At 42.0% G+C, this 22,212-nt stretch overlaps 2 long non-coding RNA genes across 2 annotated transcripts; one reads left to right on the forward strand and one right to left on the reverse strand.

The window, feature by feature from the left end:
• Positions 1-802: 802 nt before the first annotated feature.
• On the reverse strand, positions 803-7,859 carry LOC144302525 (uncharacterized). Its single transcript, XR_013369420.1, has 4 exons — positions 5,985-7,859; positions 3,330-3,403; positions 2,109-2,170; positions 803-1,224 (listed from the first exon to the last, which is right to left on the reverse strand). It is a non-coding gene; the product is annotated as an uncharacterized LOC144302525 (long non-coding RNA).
• On the forward strand, positions 5,282-20,667 carry LOC144302524 (uncharacterized). Its single transcript, XR_013369419.1, has 3 exons — positions 5,282-5,823; positions 11,250-11,367; positions 20,282-20,667. It is a non-coding gene; the product is annotated as an uncharacterized LOC144302524 (long non-coding RNA).
• The last annotated feature ends 1,545 nt before the right edge of the window (positions 20,668-22,212 follow it).

Here is a 22,212-nt window from a genome sequence, read left to right on the forward strand (position 1 = left end):
TTTGTGCTCCACACAACACAACCCATTTTTTATACTCTGACAGTCCACACTTACTTCTGGAAGCAATGGACCTATCATAATCTTGAAACAAGACATTCTGACTTCTTTAAACAGTAAGATAACACACACATACACACACACACACACACACACACACTCTGCCATTTCCATTAAAAAAATCTTTTTTCGGGGATCCCTGGGTGGCGCAGCGGTTTGGCGCCTGCCTTTGGCCCAGGGCGCGATCCTGGAGACCCGGGATCGAATCCCACGTCAGGCTCCCGGTGCATGGAGCCTGCTTCTCCCTCCTCCTGTGTCTCTGCCTCTTTCTCTCTCTCTATGTCTATCATGAATAAATAAATAAATCTTTAAAAAAAAAAAAAAAAAAAAATCTTTTTTCTTGATGATTAGCAATTAAAATAATTCAGCTTTAATTAGCTCATTTCAGTAAGCAGCTAAAGGCTAAAATGACAGTGAAGAGCAATCTGGAATACAATGACTGACTCTTGGTTTATAAATGAGGCAGCCGAGGTGCCTCCTGCAACCTGTGCAGATGCTGAGCTGTGGTCAGCCCTCCATACACCCAGGGCCCCAGGCATTTGAGCCATGTCCAGCATACAATGCTGGGCTCATTTATCCCCTCCACAAATAGCTATTGAGTCTTCTATGTGCCAGGCTCTGGGCTGGATGCTGGAGATAATTTAGAAGGGAGATATAAACCAACTCTATGAGTATAGAAGGTAATTGCTTTATTAAGGGGTTTAAACAGAGCACACTAGAATAAGAAAGAAACAGGTAAGTCAGACTATAGCTATCAAAAAGTATTTCACAAAAAGAGTGCATTAGCACTGGCAATGCAGACAAGCTGGGATGATGTATTATGAGAGGGGGGAACAGCATGCATGCCAGCAAGAGAGGCAAAGAAAGGACTGTTCTGGAAGTTTGTCTTGCTTAAAAGTAATGTAGGCTGAAGGAGCAATCAAATGAGAGGAGGAACTGGTAGACAGAGGCCAAATGATAAGCCTAAAGTTTATACTTAGTCCTCTAAATCAGTAGTCTTTGAACACCGTGAAGCTAGAGGCACTTTATTCATTGGAAACACTTATCAGAAAGCATTAATGCAACAAATCTGCGAAGTCCAGTTGTTCTTGCTGAGGCACGATACGTGTTGGTGGGAATGCTGGAGCTCCATTTGTTTGTAACACCCACAACACCAAAGCCAAACCACTGTTTCAAGGAGGCGGAAGTTGTGGTAGGTAGCCTTTAACATGGCCCCCAATGATCACCACCCCCTAGTATTCAGACTCTCTATAATTCCTTCCCTTGAGTGTGCACTGGATTTAGCAACTCCAGAAGTAGTGATGGAGTCACTTCTAAGATTAGGTTGCAAAGACTGACTTCTGTTGTTTTTATCTCTCTTTCCCTCACTCTGAGGGAGCCAACTGCCATAATGTGAGTGGTCCTATGGAGAAGCCCACATGGGAAGGAATGGGTATCTCTGGCCAACAGCCAGTAAGGACACAAAGAATGCCAGCAATCACATGAGTAAGCCTGGAAGCAAATCCTCCCAGTTGAAAACCACAATTCTAGCCAACTCCTTGACTGGAGCCTTGAAAGACCTCATGTCACCTAAGCTACACCCACATTGCTGGCCCACAGTAATTGTGAGATAATAAATGCTTTGTTGCTTAAGCCTCTACATTGTGGGGACATTTGTTATGCAGCAAGAGATAACTACTATAGGTACCACTGGGGAATTCAGAATTCAGAGCACACAGTGACAGGATCAAATGTGCATTTTAAATGTTAACTCTGGAATGAGCAAGCAGGAGACATTTACTGGGACAAGACCAGAGATAAGGCGATTGCTAGCCTGGGAGGAGGTGAAGAGAGTGAGCATTGGGGGTGGGGGGGGGGAAGTAGGGGAAGTAGGGACAATGCCAATCATAAGCTAGGAGACAAAGAGGAAGGAACATGTTTCGAGAAGAGGAAAAAAGTCTAACTGAGGTTGTGTGGAGATCCAAATGACTGAGAGTCATCCTTACAGGGAACACTGACAGTTACTTGGAGGAGTCCGAAATAGGGTACTCTATATAAGAAATTGTACTTACACATCAGGGAGCTTTACTCAGAGGCTGCAGACTCCAGTGCCTTTGCGAGTTAAGAGAAGAACCTAAGAGAGAGAAGAGTTCTAGGTATCAAGTAATAGGGAACGGTGGGGACTATGTTGAACTGCAAGGTGCCAGCATTCTTTACAGTGTGAAAGCCAAACATGTTTGAAACACTGCTGTCTATGAGGCTGAATTCAACTAAAAGAGAAGCTGGTTTTCACCACATTCCTGAGGAAGAGGTCACAACAGGGTGAAAAGGGCATGAGCTTTGGAGTCAGGTATCACTGAGTTTAAATCTTGCCTCCACCACTTGCTAACTGATGTCACTGGTCAGGTTACTTATCCTCTCCTAGCTGGCATTTCCTTAGCTGTATACAGGTTAAGAATACCAATTTTAAGGGAATTGTTATGATTGAGATAGTGATTTTTAATGCTAAGTTCCTGGCACAAAATAGATGCTTCAGAAGTAGTAGCTGACATTATGATTGTGATATAATGATGGCCATTATTTTTCACTGAAGGGCACTCCAACATACAGTGAATTGCCCCCACAGTTCTGCTCAGAGAGCACAAGAGTCATCACAGGATGCCCACACTAGAGCTCCTAGTTCTTAGTGTCCAGGAGGGTGTGTGTGTGAGAGAGAGAGACAGAGACAGAGAGACAGAGAACGCTGCAAGTACTTTGAGTAATGGAAAGTTCAATGTCAGGAGGCACATGGTACAGCAAGAAAAACCAAGAGCAGAAGTCACGTACATCCAGGCCTCCAGAAACTGGGATTGTGACCAAAGCAGCCCTGGAAACATGGCAGCAGGAGTCGAAAGAGCTTCACACTTGTGCTCCAGAAATAGGACTTTGCTATTCCCCTTGTGTTGGTACTCATGTTGCCCGTACATGTATTCATTCTTCTTTTTTAAAAAAAAGATTATATTTATTTATTCATGAGAGACACACAGGCAGAGGCAGAAGCAGGCTCCCTGCGGGGAGCCCAATGCGGAACTCAATCCCAGGACCCCGGGATCACCACCTGGGCCAAAGGCAGATGCTCAACCACTGAGCCACCCAGGTACTCCCATTTATTATTTCTACTTTCTTCCCCCTACCTTAAAGCTTCTTTTCTCTCACAATGTGTTTCTTTTTAATTTTGACCTTACAGAGTCCTAACCCCTACTTATTCTTTTCCACTGTAAATCCCTTCTAATTCAGTTCTTGATAGGACCTACCTTTTCCTTTTCCCTTGCAGTTTGAACTGAAAATGAGGATCTGTTTCAACCACCATTTTAGTAGTCCTCTATAGCTGAAGAAAGAAAAGGGGAGGGATCCCTGGGTGGCGCAGAGGTTTAGCGCCTGCGTTTGGCCCAGGGCGTGATCCTGGAGACCCGGGATCGAATCCCACATCGGGCTCCCGGTGCATGGAGCCTGCTTCTCCCTCTGCCTGTGTCTCTGCCTCTCTCTCCCTCTCTCTGTGTGTGACTATCATAAATAAATAAAAATTAAAAAAAAAAAAAAAAAAAAAGAAAGAAAAGGGGAAATCATGTGATGTAAAAACCACCTAAACTTAAGCAGGAGCTATGGGTGGACAATTTCCCATAGAAGGGCCTGTGGGCATGGAGGCACCATGATTGACATGCCTAGTATAGTGCATACATGAGCCTGAGTCCAGCACAGCCCAGGAGGCTGGGTGGCAGAGCAAATAAAAAATAGGATATTGTTATTTTAGAAGTCAGTATGAGAATATCATTCAGCCATAAAAATGAAGGAAATCCTCCCATTTGCAACAACATGGATGGACCTTGAGGCCATTATGCTAAATGAAATAAGCCAGAGAAAGACAAATACTGTATGATCTCACTTATATGTGGAGTCTAAAACAAACAAAAACCCCTAAACTCCTAGATACAGAGAATATATTGGGGATTTCCAGAAGCAGGAAGTGGAGTGGATAAAAGTGGTCAGAAGATATAAACTTCCAGGTGTAGGATAAGTAAGTCCTGGGGATGTAAGTTACAACATGGTGACTACAGTTAATAATACTGTATTATATATTTGATAGTTACTAAGATAGTAATCTTAAAAATTCCCATTATAAAAAAATAGTGATTATGTGCAGTGATGGGTATAAACTTGATTTATTGTGATCATTTCACAACATACACAAATATCAAATCTTTAGGTTGTACATCTGGAACTAATGTTTTATGTAAATTACATCTCAAAAATAGTATGTAATTAGTTGCAGGAAGAGAACATGCAACATTACAACACTGGAAGCTTCTTCCAGCAGTCCTGCTGTTTTCTCCTCTACCAATGGATCAGGTACAAAGAACTACCAATGCACTTAGCTCTACATGTAATGTCTGTGGTGGCTGCATTTAGATTCTTTATATAGCTGTTTGGAAAATGAACCTCCGCTCTGCTCCAACGTCAAGGGCAAGGCTAAGGTTTATTTTCTTTCTCTGCTGCTCATTCCTATTTGGCCTGGGTGTAGAATCTGGGACATTACTGTTACTTCAGTTCTGAGCAGAGTTCATCCTGGGTGAAAAAAGGGTAGAGAGTCAAGTCTTTGCCCTCAGTGGCAGCTGGCTTTCCCTAGAGAGCTACTATTCCCAAGGATTTTCATTCTCTACTTCTTGAAGAGTGGGCCAAGCCCCAGGGGCAGCTGTTGTAATCTCTAGAAAGTACAGAACTGGGGCTTCCCTACCCTTCTCACATCTCACATGGTCATCCATCCAAATGCATGTGTGCCTGTTTAGAAGCTGACAGTGTGAATAGCTTTGAAAGTGACTGAGAGGAACCCTGGGTGGCTCAGCGGTAGTGCCTGCCTTCAGCCCAGGGTGTGATTCCGGAGTCCTGGATCAAGTCCCATATCAGGCTCCTTGCATGGAGCCTGCTTCTCCCTATGCCTGTCTCTCTCCCTCGCTCTCTCTCCGTCTCTCAAGAATAAATAAGTAAAATCTGAAAGAAAGAAAGAAAGAAAGAAAGAAAGAAAGAAAGAAAGAAAGAAAGAAAGAAAGAAAGAAAGAAAGAAAGAGAGAAAGAAAGAGAGAGAAAGAAAGAGAGAAAGAGAGAGAAAGAGAGAGAGAAAGAGAGAGAGAGAGAGAGAGAAAGAGAGAGAGAAAGAGAGGAGAGAGAGAGAAAGAGAGAGAGACGCGAGAAATATATGGATTCTTAGATTGACAATTAGTTAAGTGAAGCATCCTTTTTATTACTTTGGAAAGTGGAGGCACAGAAAAGTGATGAAGTGACTTGCCCAAGGTCATAAAACTACTCATTCTAGAATCCATTCCTGTTGGAGAAGGAATTAGAAACCGTAGGTTTCCAAGACTCCTCCTCTTCCTTCTGCCTTAGAGAGATGAAAAGAAATTGGCTTCTCCTTGTATGCATTTTACCTTTGATTATCCCTTTTTATTCTCTACCCACTGTTAGTTATTAGGGTGATATTTTGATACTGTGTTATTACGGACCCAGCAATGCCCAAACCCCAGCATGCCTGCCACTTCCCTCTCCTCTTCCCACCAGCCTCAGAGGAAGTTAAGCACACTACATAATTATACATTGTGAAACAAAATGTCTCTTTATTAATGGCCCAGGCACCCATGCCCCAAAGCAGAGCTCTCTGGTCCAAGAGGAAGTGAGGCCTTCTTCTTGGGATTTTCCTGCCCTCTGACCACATGCAAAGAGGAGGAAGTCTAAGAAATAGAGGAACTCTATGGCCAGGTTTGTACAATAGGCTTTGGCTTATTTGCTCACCCAAATGCATGTTAGGAGGAAAGTAGAAGAAACTGGCTAAGCCTGATCCATCTAGAAGGGATACAGGAAGCACAAGAGAGGAGCCCAGAAGTTCACACCCTTTAGCAAATAGAGCCTATATTAGTTACCTGGTGTTGTGTAACAATTCACTCCAAAACTTAATCAATGACTATTGTTGAAAGCCATTATCTCTGACAGCTTCTTGGGTCAGGAATTCAGACAGGGCACAGCAAGGATGGCTTTTCTCTGCTCCACAATTTCTGGAATCTCCACCGGAAGACCCAAAGACTGAGGACTGGACCGGTCTGAAGGAACATTCATTCACTCATACATCTGGTGGTTAGCTGTCAGCCAGGACATGTGGCCTTTCCATGTGGCTTCCCCCAAACATGACAAGTGTCCTGAGAGAATGCCACATGGAAGTCATATTAACTTCTGTGATCCAACTTCCAAAGTCCTTCTGTGACATTTGAGTAGTTGAGGCAATTGTAGATATCTGCCTGAGACCAGAGGGCTCCTTCTGTTCTCCACAGATGCCACCTCACAATGAAGCAGGTCAACATCACATCATAAGAAGACCATGAGAGATGAGACATTTTAGGAATATACAGCCTACCACATAGTCCAATCAATGTCTTGTGCTCAGATCATTCATATTAGAAACTTCTTTGTTACTGAGTGAGGAGCCAGGAAGAAAGGTAATCTGAGATAAGCATGGCTGGGAAGAGGGCCCACAATTTTATTTGTCACAGAACCACCACCCTTTCCCTACAGATTACTTTAAAGACTCCTATTTCACTCTCTCTTCTCTCACTTCTCCCTTACCTTGGCCAGAATACAAATTCAAATAAACTATCTAGTTTTGACTTCTGGATACCACTGGGTTGTTGGGTAAGAGGGCATGTATGTAGATATTCAAAAGGATCCCTGCTGAATCAGCCCCCTTCCAAACAAAACAAAACAAAACCTAACACTATGTTATACAGTCTGAGAAATCCACATGAGTTAATTTGTCTTAATACTGTACCAACTATAAATTTCCTATTAATCATGTATACTCTAATGGAAGTTCATTTGAATTTGAACTTAGGGGAGGGGAAGAGAGGATTTGAAAGTTGATAAGGATAAGATAGAGGAGAAAGGAAAATTAGAAGGAGTGGAAGCTATAATTACCGGAACTTGTTGTGTTACAGTTCACCATGATCCAATTCCTAAAAGTATTTTACAGAGTTTTCCAGCTATAAACCCACAATAGTGGCTTGGGGACCACAGATCCTCCTCTGCCTCTCTCCCAAAGATCAATCCTGGAGGCCAGGCTTCGCCTTCATCCTACCCCTCACCAGAAATGCCTCTTATCTCTGAGTACCTCTACAGAAGGAACTAGGTCATTTATATTTTTTAATTAAAAATAGTAACAATAACTATCATACTAACATTTCTTAAGAGCTATGTGCCACATACTATGTTAAGTGCTCACAGTATCTTCAAATAATCTTTACAAAAATAATCTAGGTGGGGATCCCTGGGTGGCTCAGCAGTTTAGCACCTGCCTACCGTCCAGGGCATGATTCTGGAGTCCCGGGATCAAGTCCTGCATCAGGCTCCCTGCATGGAGCCTGCTTCTCCCTCTGCCTGTATCTCTGCCTCTCTCTCTCTGTGTGTGTCTCTCTCATGAAAAAAATGAATAAATAAATAAAACCTTAAAAAAAAAAAAATCCACCCACCCCCCCCATAGATGAGAATGCTGAAATGTTCAATAATTTGACCAACACAGCCCAGCTGATAAAGCCTGAAGCTGAGCTTTGAACCCAGGCAGCCTAACTCTGGAGCCCAAGCTCTTAACAATTGCATTATGAAATAGGAAAACCTCAATACAAATACAAACCAGTTACTGATGGGAAAGATCATTCTAAACATCTTTGTTATTAATAATAAAAAAGATAAACATAATGAACTGAAACTACTAAAGTATTTAGTGAAGAAGAAAAAGTAGCAAGTCAGGAGTAGAAAAAATGAAAATATGCATAAATAAAATAAAAACAAATTAGTATATTAAAATAGTAAAAAGTGTTTTTTGTGAAAATCATTATTCTCAACCAAAACAAGAGAAAATATGAAGAAAGACATATTACCAAATGTGTGCTTACTTACAAAAAATATAAAGCACTGTGACAGATCAAATAACTGGAAAAGAAATACAACCAGTTACCCCACAAGATGCCTGATCCTGATGGGTTTATGAAAATTTTCCAAAATTTCAAAAAACAAAAAAATTCCTGTGTTATGTAAACTGTAAATGTGTGTTTGTGAGTCTGTGTTGTTGGTCACCCAATTTATTTTATGAAGCAAAAATGATTGATTTCAAAATTTGAATAGGAAACAAATCAAATTATAGGCCAATCTCATTAATAAACAAACACATTAAGATTTTATGTTAGCCAAAAAGGGAGAAAAATACTTTACACGTACTCGTCACATGTTTAATTCTAGAAATGCAAAATGGGTACAAAAAAGTAGAACTAATACAGCACATCACATTAACAGAAAAATGGAAATAGCTGTCCATGTTTTATCCAAAGAGACTTTAATAAGTTGTTGGCTAGAATTTTCATCTCTTCCTGATGAAAACTGAAAATCAGGTATTGATAATTAGGATTGCTTTTGTCAATGAATCTAGTTCAGTAATTCATCAGAAAGGTGGATTCCTGGTCAGCATTGTTTAAAGCCATTTCTCTTATAGGAGAGTATATCCTTTACTCTTGTAGAGGGGATGTGGAAGAAGGGGGACTGGTCACAGAAAAATATCAGCACCTTGGGACAGAGACCCTTGTATTTGCAGACTGTGGCACTAGGGATCTAGGATCCAAAGAGAGACCAGCTCAAGAGGCTCACATGTAGGAAATAACTTAGCAATGCCCAGGAAAAGGAAGTGGACAAATGCTTCCAAATGTCCTAATGATACACTCTTTTTTGTTTTGTTTTGCTTATTTTGATTTGAACTGCCTCCAAACTATTTTTTCTTAAGATGTATTTATTTAAAAAAAAAAAAAGATGTATTTATTTTAGAGAGAGGAGCGGGGAGGGGAGGGAGGGAGGGAGAGATGGAGGAGGAGAAAGAAAGAGAAAACATGTAGGGGGCAGGGGCAGAGGCCGAGGGAGAGAGAGTCCCAGAGTTGTGCTGAGCCTGGGCGAGGCTGGATGCAAAGACCCCAGACCACCACCTAAGCCAAAACCAAGAGTCAGACGCCCAACTGTGTCACCCAGGCGCCCCGCCTCCAAACTATTTTTATCTTCAGCCATTCCAAACAGGAAACTAGCGCAACATTAGCTTTGTTGGACTTCCAGTCTAAACATGATGGAGTATGTACTGAAAACAAAGAGTTGATTTTATTCTTAAAGAAGAAACACATACTGGTTTTCTCAAATCAGGATCTCTTATTCTAGAAATGTCATCAATAACTATGCAGGAAGAAAATATTATGTATAAATATTAGAAAGAAAGAAACAGGAGTGTCTGTTTTACAGATGGCATGATTGCAGACCTAGAAATCTAAGGAAATCAACTAAAATTACTGAAAGTAATGAGTTCAACTGCAGAACTGACACTAAAAAATTTGTATGTGTGTATATATTGTATTGCATTATATATGTATACATGTTAGTATGTATACTGATATCTAACAAGGAAATACACTGCAGCCCGGGTGGCTCAGCGGTTTAGCCCCACCTTCGGCCCAGGGTATGAATCTCGAGACTGGGGATGGAGTCCCACATCCGGCTCCCCGGCATGGAGCCTGCTTCTCCCTCTCCCTCTGCCTGTGCCTGTGTCTCTGCTACTCTCTCTGTGTCTCTCATGAATAAATCAATTTAAAAAATTAAAAAAAAACAAGGAAATACAATAAAAATGGATTTCTAATGTTGCTCTTACAACAAAAAGATTAAATGCACAGGGATTGACTTAACTTTTGGCAAGGGTTATTCAGAGAAATTATAGAGAAGGGTAATAAATTGAGTGCTAGGTCTACTCTTGATTAAGAAAGTAAATACAGTATTTCCAAGGTTAGTATGTAGATTTGTCGAAGGTTAAAGAGTCTAACAAATGAAGATACAATTCCTCTGGTATAATAACAAGAAAAATGCCAAAGAATGCTGATTTTAAAAAACATCATGATTACAGACTTACCCTGCCTAATATTTTGCTTTAGTAAACTTTGAAATGTATTATAAAGCAATAATTATAAAAGCAATAAAGCTACATTAAAATATAATTAAGTTGTTAAATCATAAAAAATAGAGATGTAACAGATTAATTCAAAGAGTTTGAGTATGACCAATCAGAAGTAACACAGTAAGGAAAGAAATCATTAATAAATGCTATTAAGACAATCAGATATTGGCATTAAAAAAAAGCATTTACTTACACGGTAGTTAAGAACCAAATTGGAATCAGTTCATCAATGGCAAGTTTTTAAAATTCCTAATACTCCTTTTCACTCTTTGTACAATGGAACTTATCACACCTATCTTGAAGGTAGTTTTGAGAAGTTACTTAGCAACATAGTAAAGCACTTAGCGTGGTGCCAGGAGCATAGTGAATAATATCATCATGAATCAGAGCGTTAAATATAAACTAGAACAAATTGGTTAAATGATCTAGAAATATAAACAGAAAAACATTTATCCCAGTGGTGGAGAAGAAACACATTTCTGATCACAGAAGCATGAAGAACAAGATGGACTTACAAAACTTAAATACACACACACACACACAACACAACCTCTTTCAAACAAAATGTATTCTTAAGAATATTATTGAGCTCCTAAGTGAGGTAGCTTTGGGAAGGCTGTTGCCAGTCAAGGCAATGGGGGGCGGGGCGGGGGGGAGGAATTCAGGTGCTGGACTGAATTTCAGGATGAAGTCTCTTTGTCAAAAAGCCCTATCCTAGGGTTGTGCTAAGGGGCTTGCTTTCCACTAGAACTCCAGCAAAGGTGGTCTCCCTCTCTGCTGTAATACCCCCTTTGGCTAGGTTTGTCCAGAGCCCAGTGGTCCCTCCTCCCCCAGCTTGGGTCCAGAGCAGCTTCATGTGGGCAGAACAGGTATGTGGTACTCTCAGTTCACACTGCCAGCTGAACCATCTCTCTCTCTTTGCAGAGGCTGTTGCTCATCTGCCCCAGCCAGCTGCCTCCAGCCTGCCCAATGGACCCATCCCTGTTACCACTTCACCCCACCAAACCCATGTCATTACTTCACTTTTTCCTTCTCCCTAGTAATCCCAAATTGCCTGTCATTCCCCCATCCCCATCCCAACCAATATACCTTCTGTATTACTCAGGGTTCTTCAGAGAAGCAGAACCAATATATGAAGAGATTTTTTTTTTTTTTTTTTAATAAGGTACTGGCTCACACAATTATGGAGGCTGAGAAGTCCAGACCCAAGAGAACCGATGGTAGAGTTCCCATGCAAGGCCAAGTCTGAACGCAGGGGAAGACGAACACTCCAGCTCCAAGATGTAAGGCAGAGAGAATTCTCTGTGTACTTGGTATTTTTTCTCCTATTCGGGACTTCAGTGGGGGCGGTCCACCCACCTTGGGAAGGGCCTTATTCCGCCTTCTTCAGTCTACCAATTCAAATGCTAACCTTATCCAGAAACACCCTCACAGACACACCCAGAAATAATGTTCAGCCAAATATCTGGGCACTCCAGTGGCCCCGTCCAGTTTACACAAAAAATTAACCATCACAACCTCAACTGTGTAGTTCATACCTCTAAGCATTTGTGCAGAACTGTTCCCTTTCTCATCCTCATCTGTGTAGTGACTTTACCCCTTATGACTCAGGTAACTCCTCCAGGAAGCCTTCCTTGACACATCCTAGCTGAACCAAAAGCCCTCTTCAAGCATCACAGCAACCTACCTGTGCATTTCTCCCTGACCAGGTTGCAAATTTCTCATGGACAGGTGACCATCATAGCTCTTAGCCATCTTTGTTCCTCGCACAGTGGGGCCCATGGTAGTTTTAAGAAAGGTCTTGTACCACCTGCTGCCATCTGTCTCACGGCTGGCCACGAGATTTGACATCACTATTGTCCTACTGAAGCTGCTCAGACGAATTCAGACGGTAGTTCTCAGCCCTGATGCGTGTGGGACTCTTCTGGGGAGCTTATAAAAATACCAGTGCTGGGGCCCCACCCAAAGCCAATTAAGTCAGAATCTCTGGGGATGAGCCCAAGTATCAGTATTTGTTTCAAAAAGCTCCCAGATTGATTTGCCTGTGCTGCCAGAGTTGAGAACCATCAATTTAGGACATAATTCAGAGCTTCAGAGCCAGACTAGGAGCTGATCTTAATTCTGAATCTGACAAGGCAGATGGGGAAGGGCACCCCGGTGCTGTGGTTGCTATGCAGGACTTGGGGGAGTCTGGAAGCATCTCAGCTCCTCCTCAGGGCCTCCCCCTCCACAATCCTACCCCCATGAGGCGGAAGGCTTACAGTAATCACCTTCACGTGTTCTTGAAGGCTAGCTGTTGAAGCTCTTTCTCTGGGAACTGGCTTTGAATGCTGCCTCCCTCATCCACGGGCTGTCCTTACCTCTGGTCAGGGGGATGGGGCACTTCAATTCGCCTCAGCTCCTCCCTCTGGAATAGAAGGGTTGCATGATAGTATGGAGGATCCAAGGAGAGCCTGAAATATAAATAATTCTAGAGGCCCCCTCTTTAAGAAAAAGAATACAAAATTACAAATCACAGAATTGCATGGGTCTTCGCAAAGTTGGGGGAAGGACGGGTGCAAGCGCTGCATCCTAAATTTTAAGTTTTAGCAGCTTCAGAGCAGATCTGCTTCTGAGAATAATAGCTATGATTTATTGTGTCAATTTGTACCAGAGACTTTTTATTTATAGCTCTCTTTACAATAAGCAAGGTGGTGTTATCCTATTTTACAAATGAGGAAACCCTGGTTCAAAAGTGTTTGTTACTTATCCCAAGGCACACACATGCAACTAGAATTCAGTTCAGTTCTGGCTGTTTCCTGAACCCAGATTCTTTCCACCACACCAGCAGATCTCAACATCTACGGAGGTTGTATATGCCCTGGGCCCTGGGATTATCATAAGAAGCAGGCAAATCTAGAAGTATATCAAATATTGTATGTACATGGAAAAATTAATGTGACTTGTATATACCTGGAATGTTTCCTACAATGCTTGGATACTACTGTAGCTAATAAAATGATATCATTTAAAAGCACAAGTGTTACTTAGAGCCTAAGTCATGATCTCCTTTCTCAATCAAGAGATATAGAAAGTACAACTCTTACATGAGGACTTGCAATTTTTTAAAATATATTTTTAAAATTTATTCATGAGAGACACACACGGAGAGAGAGGAGGCGGAGACACAGGCAGAGGGAGAAGCCAGCTTCATGCAGGGAGCCTGATGTGGTACTCGATCCCAGGATCACGCCCTGGGCGGAAGGCAGGAGCTAAACCACTGAGCCATCCAGAGATTCCCCCCCATTTTTTTTTTTAAAGATTTTATTTATTTATTCATGAGAGACACACACAGAGAGAGGCAGAGACACAGGCAGAGGGAGAAGCAGGCTCCATGCAGGGAGCCTGACATGGGACTCAATCCCTGGTCTCCAGGATCAGGCCCTGGGCTGAAGGTGGCACTAAACCGCTGAGCCACCCGGGCTGCCCCCCCCCCTTTTTTTTACCTTAAATGGGACCCTGGTGCTGGAAAGGTTTGGATGCCCACTATATGAATGGAGCAGTGGTGCAGCTCATGTTCCCTGGGTCGGCCATGGCCCCCCACTTTCCATAGGGTTCCATATTCTCAAATAGTGGTCTCTAAAATAAAAGACTATAAAACAATATGTTGGGGGTAAAGGAAGAATATATCTGAAATTCTATTTATATTTACTTTTACCCCTACCTTTAAAAATATCCACGTATGGGGGTTTCTGGTGGCTCAGTCGTCAGAGTGTCCAACTCTTGATTTCAGTTGGTCATGACCACAGGGTTGTGAGATCCAGCCCCAAGTTGGGCTCCAGACTCAGCAAGGAATCTTTTTTTTTTTTTTTTTAAGATTTTATTTATTTATTCATGAGAGACACAGAGAGAGACAGAGACACAGGCAGAGGGAGAAGCAGGCTCCTTGCAGGGAGCCCAATGTGGGACTTGATCCCCAGTCTCCAGGATCATGCCCTGAGCCAAAGGCAGACGCCCAACCACTGAGCCACCCAGGGATCCCACATCAGCAAGGAATCTGCTTGAGATTCTCTTTCTCTCCTTCTCCCTTCGCCCCTCCCCCCACTCGAGCTCTCTGTCTTTCTCTCTCAAAAAAAGTTTTTAAATATTCATGTATGCTTATGTTTCATAAGGTATATATACATGTTTGTAACTATAAATAAGTATGTATCTCATGACATAAAAGTTAAAAAGCACAGACCCTGGGATCAGACTGCCTGGGTTAAAATCTTGGGTTTGCCTTTGTATATCCCTGGAAAAGAATCTTTTCTGTGCTTCAGTTTCATCATCCGTGAAATGGAGATAATAATACCTAACTATGGAGAGTTGCTGTGAAAATTGAGTTAACACATGCAGAATATTTAGAACAACGTCCTACAGTAGTAAGAGCTGTGGAAGTTTTTTTTTTTTCTGTGATTAAAACTAAATTGAATTTAAATAAAGAATTTTTTAAAAATAATAAAAATTTGAAAAAATGCACAATGATTATTTTGCATATGTTAAGGCGTATTAAGGGTGCATTCTTTCAACCAAAAAAGGTACAATCTTAAAAGTTTGGCAATCACTGCTCTGACAATTCGACTAACTATTGTAGAAGCAAAGAAACCAACGAGTCTGGGGGAGTAGATCAAGACTCCCCCCTGGCAGCTGCCCCCTTCCACTTAAGCCAGATTCTAGCTCTGGGATCTGGGCTGGCACTGCCAAATTGCTTAACTACCCAGGAGTTAAAATGGGGTGCTAATATGCTGGGATTATTTCTCTTTGTGCTGTTCTCCTGCCCAGGAATGGGAGACAGGCTGTACACAGAGCTTCCCTCTGATGACGGCTGGCGGTGGGGGTAGAGAGACCAGATAACAAGGCTCCACTTACAGCAGCTTCCCACTCCCTCCAAGGAAGAAGAAAGGGGTCTGTGTGCTGGGGCCATCGCCCTGCCAGCAGCCTGAGAGAACAGCTGCTGATCCCCTGCCCCGAGATCCCTCTGGTCTCATCTCAGGAAGTAGAAACATCAGCTGCAAAGAAAAGAAGTACATTGAGTTTTGCTTATGCTGTCCACTTTTCTTTCCTCTTTTGCTCTTTCCAGTGACAATTTCAGTCTGTATCCCCCCACAGCCTCAGTGCCCTTAAGCCCAGGAGTCTACTGGTCTGGCTCCCCTGACTCCCTGGATACTGTCATCCAGATTCCTTTCTTCGCGGAGGAAAGTCCCTAAAGACCTTTGTAAAGTCCCAACCCCCACTCCAGGCTCCTCTTCTCCCTCTTTGGGTCTGCCTCTCATTTACTCAGAGAGATTTATAACTTATGCAAATAAATGTAGATGATTAGGCAAATGATTATGTAAATGATGCTTTTCCTTCTCCCCAGTCCCAATTCTGGTAACACTAGGAGAAAGAAACAATAGTGATTAAATCCTGACATTCGAGACAAACATGGATAAACCTTGAGGGCATAATGCTAAGTGAAATAAGTCAGACACAGAAAGATAAATACTGTATGATCTCACTTATATGTGGAATCTAAAAAAAAAAAAACAAAAACCCAAACTCACAGAAACAGAGTGTAGATTGATTGGTGGTTGCCAGGGGCTGGAGGGTGAAGGTGATCAAAGGGTACAAACTTCCAGTTATAAGATGAATAAATTCTGGGATCTAACCTACAGCAAAGTGACTAGAGTTAACAAAAATGTACTACATACTTGAAAGTTGCTAAGGGAGTATATCTTAAATGTTCTCACCACACGCACATACAAAAGATAATGATGTGAGGTGATGGATATTAGCTAACATTATCGTGGTCATCATTTTGCAAGATATACATATATCAGATTATCACATTATACATCTTAAATTTACGTGATGTTGTACATCAATTATATCTCAAAGCTGAAAAAATGATTAAGATGGGAAATAGAATCAATGTGTAAATAGTAAAGAAGCTGGGATTTTAATCTAGAAAATAAAATGTAATGCTTCCTCACAGCAACATTTTATTTCCACAGAGGATAAAATAAAGGAGGTTTTTGATCCTTGAATTTCCATGAAAGCCTCAAATCCACAGCAAACTATGGAATAGGACTACCTATACCCATTGCATTTTCCCACTGAAAATGGCCTCTTAGGAAATGGTCGAGGGGACTGATTGCTATATTTTACCCTTAGCTCATGCTATTACGTTGGTGTAGTATACACAGAAAAAATCCTGAATTTTCTGCACGATAGACAAAATATCTTCATAGGAAGAACCATAAATCCAACTATTCAATTTATATTTTAAAAACATTTGCCCTTATTGTAAACAGTTAATAGGGGCGCCTGGGTGGCTCAGCAGTTGGGCGCCTGCCTTCAGCCCGGGGCCTGATCCTGGAGACCTGGGATCGAGTCCCGCATCGGGCTCCCCGCGGGGAGCCTGCTTCTCCCTTTGCCTGTGTCTCTGCCTCTCTCTGTGTCTCTCATGAATAAATAAAATCTTTAAAAAAAAGAAAACAGTTAATAAAGCTGGCTTTTCATGAACCACATAAAAATAATTACTGGGTTTTTAAATTGAAATAGTATTATAATGCTCACTTTTGCAGATTGAACAACATCTATAGTTCAGAAGGCCTGCTGAAGCTTCTGGGAAAGGTTATTGGAAGCCAGTACATGATGACTGCTGAAAATCTAATAATTTCAAATCCTGTTGCAACTGAAATTCTAGCTCTGATTTCCACCTACTCAGACTATTATTTATTAAACTGACCCACATCACATCCACACACAAGCTCTAGGAGACCATAGAATGTTTTCTCTAAAGTTATAGAAACAAATGTTATTAGAGAGCCATTTTTAAACATATGAATTATATTCTATTGTTTATTTAAAAGTGAATGCCAAATTGGAATTTTTTAGAAAACTTCTTAGCAGCACCATCTAGTGGGCAGTTCAGAAAAAAAAAAAAACAAACCAGTCTGAATACCAACTTCTCGGAATGATTTATTTAAATTTTACTTAATGAAGTTTGTTCCATCTTCTGACATAGAGTCGAAATTATGAAATAGTCTTGAAGACCACTTGGATAATTGAAAACATAGTGGTATATGGCATGCCTGGGTGGCTCAGCGGTTGGGCCTTTGCCTTTGGCTCAGGGCGGGATCATGGAGTCCTGTGATTGAGTCCTGCATCAGGCTCCCTGCAGGGAACCTGCTTCTCCCTCTGCCTGTGTCTCTGCCTCTCTCTCTTTCTCTGTGTGTCTCTCATGAATAAATAAATAAAATCTTAAAAAAAAGAAAAGAAAGAAAGTAGTATAGTGGTATAGCAACACTTAGATTTTCTCCAACAGTTCAAGTTCAAATTTCCAATTTCCATATATTCTCATAACAAACATTCTTGAATTTTGTATTTCTTTTTACGTAACATTATTGCTTTAAATAAAGAGAATTTTCTAGTTATACCATAAAGTGTAATTTGATTTTTAGTTCTTTGTAAGCATTTTTAAAAAATATTTTTTTACTTATTTATGAGAGACACAGAGAGAGGCAGAGACATAGGCAAAGGGAGAAGCAGGCTGCCTACAGGGAGCCTGATACGGGACTCAATTCCAGAATCCTGGGATCACTACCTGAGCCAAAGGCAGATGCTCAACCAGTAGGCACCCAGGTGCCCCTCTTTGTAAGCATTTTTAAATTTAAGTCATAAATTATGATAAATTTTATTGGGTAAACTTTATTGTTCTAAAGTTGGGAGAGGGCACCTAGTGGCTCAGTCAATTGAGTGTCTTATTCTTGATCTTGGGGTGTGAGATTGAGTCTAGAGCCCCGAGCTAGGCTCTGTGCTCAGCATGGAGTCTGCTTTGTTGCTCTCCCTCCCTCCCACCCCCACTTGTGTGCTCTCCCTAAAATAAATAAATAAAAGCTTTTTAAAAAAATAAAAATAAAGTTAGGGGTGGGTACACAAGGCAAAAGTTAGGTTACCAATGGAAATTTGGTTTTTATACCACCTTATGTTAAGCTGGGCTGGATACTTTTAAACAGCTAATGAGCAATCTTTCCATCCAAATTGCAGGCTTTCCAGGAGCTTACATTTGGTGAGAAAGCAAAGAAAATAAGCAAAGAAATAAAGAAATATATAGTAACTGGGCTATGGTGAAAATGCAGTGTCAAAGAGATAGGAAGCACAGGAGGAAAAAAATGAAGCACAGGGGAAGGGAATTATTGCTATTGTATGTATGATAGGCAGAGAAAGATCTTCTAATAAGGTGAACTGAAACAGAAAAGAAAAAGAGAGAGTGAGCAACCTATGCAGATAGCTGAGGGAAGTGAGTTTCAGGCAGACAGAATAGGAAGTGTAAAGGCCCTGGGGTGGGAGCTTGCTTGACATATTCTGAGAGCACCAAGGAGTCCAGATTGGTTGGAACAGAATGATTCAAGTAGAGAAATAGGAGATAGGACAGAGAGGTTATGGGGCTTTGCGGCATTGCAGAGAATCTCATTTTTATTCTAAATGAGATGGGAAACCACTGGAGGATTTTGAGCAGAAGAGTTACTCTGGCAGGGTGAGCGTTCAGAACAATTGGCTGTTATCAATAAGGCCATAGTAAAACAAGGGCTGAAGCAACAAGTCCAGTTAGAATGCTATTGCCCCAGGTGAGAAATAACTATAGCTTGGCCCCAGATGACATCAGAGGAAGCAGTGATAAGTACTTATATTCTAAATATATTTGCAGGTAGAGCCACCAAGATTTGCTGATAGATTAGATATGGAGGGTGAGATAGAGAGAAGAGTCAAAGATGACCCTAAGGTTTATAATCTGAGTGAACGGCCAGATGAGAGTGCTACTTACTGAGAATGGGAAGGAAAAGGGGATCCCTGGGTGGCTCAGCGGTTTAGCGCCTGCCTTTTACCCAGGGCATGATCTTTGAGTCCCGGGATCGAGTCCCACATTGGGCTCCCTGCATGGAGCCTGCTTCTCCCTCTGCGTATGTCTCTGCCTCTCTCTCTGTGTGTCTCTCATGAATAAATAAATAAAATCTTAAAAAAAAAAAAAAAGAATGGGAAGGAAAAGCCTCTATGGGGGGGGGAGGTTGACATATATCAAGAGCTCAATTTGAACACGTTTAATTTTAGATATCTATTAGACATCCATCCACATGTACATTTCAAGGAGACAAGACAAATGGGAGAGGTCCAGGTTAAAGATGTGAATTCAGGAGTTTCCAGTGTGTAGATGATATTTGAAGTTGTACAACTGAGGTCACCAAGAGAGGAGGTGTACATAAACAAAAGAAGACGTTGAGAGAGTAGGCCCAAAGGCCCCCCAACATTTGGAGGTGAGGGAGGTGAAGAACCAGCAGTGGAGGCAAGCAGGAGGCTCGTGACGTAGAAGAAGTCAAAAGAGTGGTGGTATCCTGGAATTGGGTAAAGCAAGCCTCTGAAGTAAGAGGGAATGATCCATGAGTCAAGTACGATGAGAACCAGGATTGACCATTGGATTCAGCAACAGAAAAGCACTGGTGACCTTGACAAAGGCAGCTGGTAGAGTGATGGGAATACAAGCCTGAGTGGAACAGATTCAAAAGAGCATGGGAGAAAAGCAATGGGAAACAAAGAGAATAATCAGTACAGAAGTTTTGCTATGCATGAGAATTTTGGGTAATTAGAAGGGGTCAAGATTTTTTAAGGCAGGAGGAAGTTTTTAAATATATATATTTTATTTTTTTATTTTATTTTTTAAAGATTTTTATTTATTTATTCATAAGAATGCACAGAGAGGAGAGAGAGAGAGGCAGAGACACAGGCAGAGGGAGAAGCAGGCTTCATGCAGGGAGCCTGACGTGGGACTCGATCCAGGGTCTCCAGGATCACACCCTGGGTTGCAGGCGGTGCTAAACCACTGAGCCACCAGGGCTGCCCTATATGTATTTTTTAAATGGGAAAAAATACAGCTTGTTTATAGGATGATTGGCAAGAAGCCACAAGGAAAAGGGAAATTGGAGCAGAAGAAAGAGGAAAGGATTGCTGGGAGAAAGGATCTGAGTAGGTGAAAGGGGAGGGGATCCAGAGTCAAGTGGAGGAGTTGGGTTTTGACAGAGTTCGTTCACAGAAATAGGAGGGAAGACAGAAGATGTGAGCACAGATGCAGGGAGGTAGGTAGATGTGTTGATGGCTGCCTGTGGAAGCTCTCTTCTAATTGCTTCTATTTTCTCTGTGAAGGAAGCAAAGCCATCAGCTGAGAAGGAAGTGATGGAATTCAGAAGAATAGGAGGTAAAGTCAGCAAGAAGAGTGGGGAAATGAACACCCGAGGAAATGTAATAAGATAGCATCCTTGAGGTTAGTGGCATTAATTTTTTAGTGACCACCTCCTTCTCTGAATTCAATACTAATGTTCTACATTATTCATTTCCCCATGACACATGTTTCATTCTATTACCGTTTAACTGATTTTGAGAGTCTTCTCTCTCTCTCTCTCTTTTTTTCTAATTTTTCCTCACCTGTTTCGCCAAGGGGTCCAAGACAACTTACATGCAATAGAGAATTATTCTGAACTCTGTAACTGAGGACTTCAGGAAAAAAAGAGGAGGGGGGAATATATGTATGGTCCAGCAGTGCAGCCACTGTTTGGGGAGACCTATATCTCGAGTACAGTGCTGTCCAGTCTGCAGAGTTGATGTACCGAAACCCACATCCTTCCACCTGGACTGTACCACTAATAAACGTGATATTTGGCCCCGTAGTTACTTCTGATTTATTCCTCCATTTATTCTGAGGCTGGCTGGGGAAGCCATTCATTAGAGACCCTCTTGAAGACCGTAAGAACTTAGGTCAAGGAGACAAAGGAATATTCAGATAACATTTTGAGACTAGAGGAAAGTCTGCTGGTGCAAATTGTGAATTGAGTCCCTTGAGAACTCACGGGAAGGATTTGGAAGACCAGGCATCAGATCAGGAGATGTACAGAGCCAAACGGGGGTGAGAGTTCAGTGATGAAGTGAGAGATGGCTGGGAGTTTGGCCTTTTTGCAGCAGATAAGGTGCGAGGAGAGCAATACATGTACAGGTAGAGCTGTGTGCTGGATGCTGTGCAAGGCCCAGGTCCCCCCTTTCAGTACCAAGAAACTTATTCCTCAGCTCCCGGGAGTGTTAGCTGCTGGCAGAGGCCAGGGACCTGAGTTTCTCCAAAGATAACTGACCTTGGCTGAAGGTAGATGCCTTGTTCAAGGCCATGCCTCCCTGGGGACGACCCACATTCAAAAGCAAGCGCAAGTGAACATACAAAGCCCAATCCCCTTGCCTCAATTCAGGGGGCCTGCTGAAGCTTTACCTGCCTTCCCGTTCAACTCTCCTTCTGTTCAGTCTTGCTTTCTTCACTCCTGTACAGACATTGTTCCCGAGGGCACTCAGCAGCATAATTTGTGCATGGAAATCTCTACACCAGAGTCTCTTTCCTGGGGATCTTGGCCTATGACAGTTGCTAACAGAACTGGTCCCAGGAAGGAAACTCTAAAGTGGGATTTTGGAGCTGCATTACAAACCAAGCGACTAGCAATGAAAATGTTGTCCCTGGTGGAACGTGAAATATTGAAAGCTTCTGGCATGCTATAACTGTGCAAAAGTTAAAACTTTCATATCAGTGGAGGGCTCCACGCTGGGTGGAGAGCCTACTTAAGAAAACAACAACAACCAACCTTCATCAGTGAGGATGTTGAAGTGGGATACCCATAGAAGATAATGAGGGCAATATCTCAGGCATCTGAGAGGTTTATAGGAAGTGGTAATTACATGGAGTCAGATGGCTGTTGCTGGGGGCTACTGCTGCACTAGAGAAACACAATAAAAGGTGTGAAGGTCATTAATTACCAATGTAAGATGAACAGCCAATGTCAGAGGCCTTCCCTGGCAGTGTGTAAGAGACTCATCTACTGCAGTCACAGGGCAGAAAAAAACGGAGGATCAAGACCAGGACTAAATTATAAGGGAAATGGAGTTCTAAGGAGGGTTGGATTCTCGTGGAAATTCTGCTTTGCCAAAGGTAGGGCTGTGATTAGGAAGAAGTGCGACCCTGTGACTTGAAATGGGAGCATCTGGGTCAATGAATTTAAAAATATCAAATTCTGTGAAGGAGGCTTGCCTCTCCTTGTGAAAGA

The sequence above is a fragment of the Canis aureus genome, chromosome 31 (genome assembly GCF_053574225.1).
Source record: "Canis aureus isolate CA01 chromosome 31, VMU_Caureus_v.1.0, whole genome shotgun sequence".
Taxonomy (NCBI): domain Eukaryota; kingdom Metazoa; phylum Chordata; class Mammalia; order Carnivora; family Canidae; genus Canis; species Canis aureus.